Source organism: Pinus tabuliformis, chromosome 3_1 (assembly GCF_031772625.1).
Source record: "Pinus tabuliformis cultivar Carrire ecotype Pingquan chromosome 3_1, CPIR1, whole genome shotgun sequence".
In the NCBI taxonomy this organism is placed as follows: Eukaryota; Viridiplantae; Streptophyta; class Pinopsida; order Pinales; family Pinaceae; genus Pinus; species Pinus tabuliformis.
In genome coordinates, this window is record NC_142301.1 from 238,836,053 (window position 1) to 238,842,051 (window position 5,999).

Below are 5,999 nucleotides of genomic sequence, written 5' to 3' on the forward strand. Positions count from 1 at the left end.
CTTCCAGAGGTGTTAGACTTGCTTTTCACGAACAAGCTCCATTAAGAGAGATGGAGTTCTATAAGTGTGTCACCAAGTGTTGTAGCGGCTACAACCACCCTGCAAAATTTTGCCTTAGCTTTGTTTTGGAGCCTCCCTACCAACTTTTCAGAGCACCTTATCTTGCTTTTTCAAGTACACAAGCTTCAATGTTTTTCTTGCATAAAGGCAACTTGCCGATCACAACTTGATGCATTCCCCTCACAGGCTATTCATCTGGAATTAGTCTAGCTGCAGGCTGAGCAACTCCCCCAAGAAATTGCACAATTCTAGAGGGAAACTAGCCTTCCCTCCAGAAATTGTGCAATCCTGTCTAGTAGCCTGCTGGGCTCCAGAATTATGCAATTCTACTAGTCAATCCTCACAGTGAAAATTGTGCAATTTTCCCCAGCAGGGTTGCTCAGCCCAGAATTTGCACAAATCTGGGTAGCAGTCAGCTGCTTTGCCCAGAAATTGTGCAATTTTCCCTAGGAGGTCTGCTTAGCCCAAAATTTGTGCAAATCTGGGCAACAATCAGCTGCTCTGCCCAGAAATTGTGCAAATCTCCTAGGCAGCCAACCCAGCTCCTAGCCAGAAATGAGCATTTCCTTCTAGCAGTTGAGCAGCCTTATGCATGAGTATTTGGGTCGACCAGTTCCACTCGAGATCAAGGAAACTTGACTTGCATGCATGGCTTGCTTTTTCCCTCAATAGAAAAAGGCAACATGCAAAAGGCATGCCATGATTCAGGGAGCCATTTTTAGCAATTGGAGGTTACATGAAAAATTGTTTTAGAAACTTTCCTCTAAGTGTCGCTTTTTCCTAGATTTGTGGCATGCGCGTCATGAGCCAAAACTTATTTATTCGACACATCAGAGCTCATTCTTTCACATCGATCTTGGAGCTTTGACATTCCACAACACATCTAGGACTCTTCGACACATCCATCTCAACGATTCATGGGTAAGTGGCCTCAACTTGTCCTTTTTAGCATTTTTGTCGCTTTTTGTGTTTTTGCTTGTGTGGGTGATGTTTGCTTGATTTATTTGAACACTTGATGTCGTTTACATGTATACTAGCTTGTCCTAGCACTGTTTTATTTTTCGTTGCTATCTCATTGCTGTCGCATGCATGAAACTGTTTTGCACAAACGATCGCCAGTTTGGCGACTCACTTCACCCACATGCATGTTGATCTATTTATTAAATCTTTCATTCATGTTTGCATGCACTGCCAATCACTTCTTCTTTCACTTAATGTTTCCATGCATCCACTTTCATATTTTCTTTCAGTTGCCCATCAACGAGTCTGGCTAACATTGGCCCAGACTCTGCCTTCATCGAGACAACATTGCGCAATCTGGGGAAGGAAGGCTCTACCTTCCTCTATAGAAATGCGCATTTCTCACCAAACACTATCCTCCAGGACTATTTTGCGCATTTATGAGGGACAATGACTAATGCCCTAGAAAATTGCGCAATGCAGTCCCTGAGCCTGCAGTCACTCCCAACTAGAATTGCGCGTTGCATAATCCCAGTAGAAAACAGCCAGTCTGTATTGCCCATTGCGCAAATCCAGCAACCAGTCTTGCCTCCTAGACAACCCAAACTTCCTTTTGCATAGTTATGGAAGTCAGTCACCTATCCTCCTAGAAGAAATTGCACAATCTTGCCTATCAGTTCCCTAGGTATGTGCTATGTCCTTCCTAGAATTTGGTTTTGGTTTTTGCTGACATATTTCTTGCCATGCATGTTTCTTGTCCCCGGATCTTTCAGGTGTTCATCTGCCTCTTAGAAGCATAGGATCAATGGTTTCCAGGAGAGCGGGATCACATGAAACTGAAGGAAATGCAGCTAGAGCAATAGTTTAGCGAGTGCCCTCCAGTCTACCAATCTATGAAGATACAAAGTTGTTTCTAGAGAAGGACATCAAGATGAAGTGGAAAGAGGCCAATGAATCATTTGCAGGAACTTTTGAGGAAGACTTGGAAGACCTTCACATGTATGTGAACATTCACAAGTCCGTCTTGTACCTGATTTCATGTAGATACCTAGCGTTCCCATGCGCATACATGATACACTAGATCGTTTCACACACTGATCCCGAGATGATGACCTTGAGCAGTGTCAGTGGGATGAAGCTTGCAACCTTCTGGGCACAAGATTATGATGAGATGTATCAGATGTCAGAGCCCATGACTATCATGAAGACTCCCTTCAGCTTACCCAACAACAATGCTAACTCTAGAGACATTCTGAAGAACTGGGTAAAGGAGCCAGCTTGATTCAGGTTGACAACCAAGCAGATCTATAAGACGAAGATACTGTGGAAGGCGTATCAATACTTGGTCATATTTTCATGTTGATTGTATGGCCAAGAAAGCATGGAAACCTTCCCACAAAGTTGGGTGATTGCGCTAAACCAACTGGCTAGAGAAGGAAAACCATGTAATTGGTCCGACATATTGGAAAATCAACTAAAGGAACAAGTAACGAAGGCTCGACAACACATGGAGGTATGCATGCAGGGATCTACATGTCTGCATACATCTTAGATGCAATCTGTGCCCGACAGGAGTTCTCAGGCTTGGAGTGGGCATGGTCACCAGCAGAGATTGCTGTGAACACATATTTCAAGTTATTGTTTGAATGTAGCTCCAGAGGAGTAATCACACAGCTGTCCGATCATTTTTTCACCCCAGTTTACAAGATCATATTCGAACAGGATCCACCTTGCATGTTGAAGGAAGCAATGGAGGCACTGATAGACATTGCTGATTGGTATGCCTCACCGCCCGACACCTTCATCCGAATGTTTAGTGCGGAGAAGCCTCTGCATGTTCTACCAAAGTTTGCCTTGGACATACCTGTAATGCAGGAAGTAGCATATCACATCTTGGTAGGATTGACAACTAGACTGCACTGGAAGGAGAAGGCACCTTGGCCTGCTCTTCCATTGCGGATTGGGTTATATGAGATCCAGAGTATCAAGTAAGAGGATGTCGAATTAGAATAGATGAAGAAGTATCCATTCGATCTTTGAAGTTACAATCCATATGACCCAAATTGCATTGTGAAGGATCACTGCACGAGAGTACCGTTCAACTGGATCCACAAGGAATTCCATTGGGTCGAGGAGAACCCATGGAGATATTGCTACAGTTTCTCCAGACCCAATGAACAGGTCAGCTTCGATATGGAATGGTTAGTGAAGAAACATGAAGTAGCATCACGGAGAGCAAGAACTTCAACAGTTGGATGCAGACATGGAGAAATAGGAGTTGGAACAAGACATCGACCTCATGCCTCACCACCAAGAGGTCAACTCACCCACTTCACCGTATCTAGATGATGAGCAAGTCTCAAGTGACCAAGGAGGCACTGAGATCCTTGGTGATCAGCCAGAAGGAGAGATTCACAACATCTCATTCAACGAATCTCAACATAGAGTTGTGCAGTCTCATAGAGTGTCAACTTCGGAGGATCATACATCTCCTGCGCAAGTTGAGGAACGAGTGATCATGACTGATGTGCGAAAACATCTAGTAACCTTGGACGATGCAACCAGAGTGTATGCTGAAGCCACTAGCTCAAGTGTTCACTTTCTGATAGACAAGAATGAGTGAATGGCTAAGGAAATTCAAACAACCAAGCAAGGAGGAGAGTTGGTGACAGTGTCCGCCTGAACTGAACTGAAGAAGGCAATACTAGATGAAGTATTGTCCCTTGACACAGTTATGTGAGCGTTGTACTCCAAGTTTGGTACCATGCATAAGGCAGTCGTCCATCTCAACGGATGGCAACAACAATGTGCGAGAAGAGCACGTATCTTGACAAACTTGAATACTGCTGTTGATGACATGCAAACGTGGAAGATGAAATACAAGAGAGCCCCACTTCACTTACCTAAGATGATGAGGGTCAATGCGGTCGAGCTGAAGGCATGTATTTGGAGTCAGATCCGGGACTATGAAGAGCTCTCACAGCTCATCACTAGCATACAACCTTCCCATGAACGAGTATTCAAGAGTATGGATGTTGTGGTGCACACACATGCGATCCCATCTATTGGGATTCTCACCCAAGAAAGACAAAGGCACAAGTCTGACTAGAGCTTAACTCATACTTCGATGAGTTGATGTGCATTGCCACCAGCCCAGACTTGCCCATCAATGCAGACATCATGCACAAGTATCTTGCTGGTCCGAACGCATTGAAGACAATGATGTGCATGCTTTTAGACGAGTTGGACAAAGGAGCTTGAGTAGTGTACCTGGATGTTATGGAGGCAAGAGTCAAGTTCCAAACATATGTCACTGCAGAGCACACGTACACCATCAAGGACTACCAATCTTGGCATCAATATGTTACTGTCGATCAACATGAGGATGTTGAGGAGTTGGACTTCCATGGTTGTCTAAGCCAGAGTGATGTGTAGCATGGCTTGCTCAAGCCATTTTGTTTCACATGCGTACATGCGCATTGTAATGTAATGTATTGTCAAGTATAAGTCAAGTGTCGATAGTTGGATGTAACAGTCATAGAGTAGATGAAGAGTCATGAGGGTAGTTGAACTGTCACAAAGGGGAATTTCAAGGGTCACCCCACCCTTTGCTATAAATAGACCCTCATAACTCATTGTAGAGTCTTTTGGTCAGATACGCTTCCGATAAGACTATCTTGGAGAGAGCTTGGACAGTATTGTAACGAGCCTTGGCTTCTCCAGTGTGCAGAGCTAGTACATCTCTTTGGAGGAGCAGGCGGATGTGGCTGTAATGTTCCACTATCGAGATTAGTGGTTGGACATGGATATATTGTATGATTAGAACTTACAATTTTTTATATAATAAGAGGCAAGATGTTTCATGCATATGTTGTATTTTGTTTCATGCTATCTGGTTTACTCTAAATGGTATATGTATTGGTTTTCTTACACATGCATGTATAGACTATTCTGTATAAGTATGTATGAATCTTTCTGAAATGTGCTGTTGGTTTAACCATCACTTTGGATTGTTCGCTAACTTGCCTTCCATGTTGTGATGTATCTTTGCTCATGTGTTCCCTTCCAAGCCGAGTGCTATCATAGGATTCCAAGGGGCACACTAATATCAACCCCCATGTGTTAGAACCTCTCATACACCTTCCTTAACTCATTGCAGCTGTCACACCCTTGCTATCAACATAGTTATCTTACTTGCTTCTGTGCGAAATCATGGTCAAGGCATTACTGTACGACCCACTGCTGGGACTCCTACACCAAAAGGTATGAGGTCTAATTGGGACTTCTTACCGGGGAGATCCCCTAACATGTTGGTGGGTCCAGCACCGTTAACAAGCCACCATGAGGAGGTTTACATTGCGGTTTATATTTGCGACTTGTTCTTCAAGGCGTGAAAACCTCACCTATGCAGGATAACAAGGTTTGTTTATAGATTCGTCGCCCATGATTAGGGTTTTATAATTTTCGACCTTGCCAATCTAGATCCCTGCAATCTCCACAAAATAGCCAAATAAACTTGCTCTGATACCAGATGATCCGTAAACTTCTATGGATATTCCACTAGATAGTTTGTTACTACATATCGATAATATTATATTAAAAATATGAGATTCTACATTATTATAGTTTTATTTAATTTCTGGATCTGTAAAATTAACTGTAATTAGTGCATGCATGTAAAATGAAATCAAGAAGAAAAGTAGAGAACGACAACATAAGCTCACACACACATAATACACAAGATACTCTCTCTGGGAAACCATTTCGGGAGAAAACCCAACTGGTAAGTGAGGTCGATTCACTCTCTTTCTCTATATGGAAATATGGATGCAGATACAAAGAAGTAATGTCTATGGCTTTTGGGCTGCTACAGTTGATAAATTCTCTCTATTTTCTCTACCTCCTATCTCTCCTGGCTATCTTTTCTCAACTATGGAACAAAATTCTCTTGAAATAATGGAATGCCTCTTCCTCCTAGT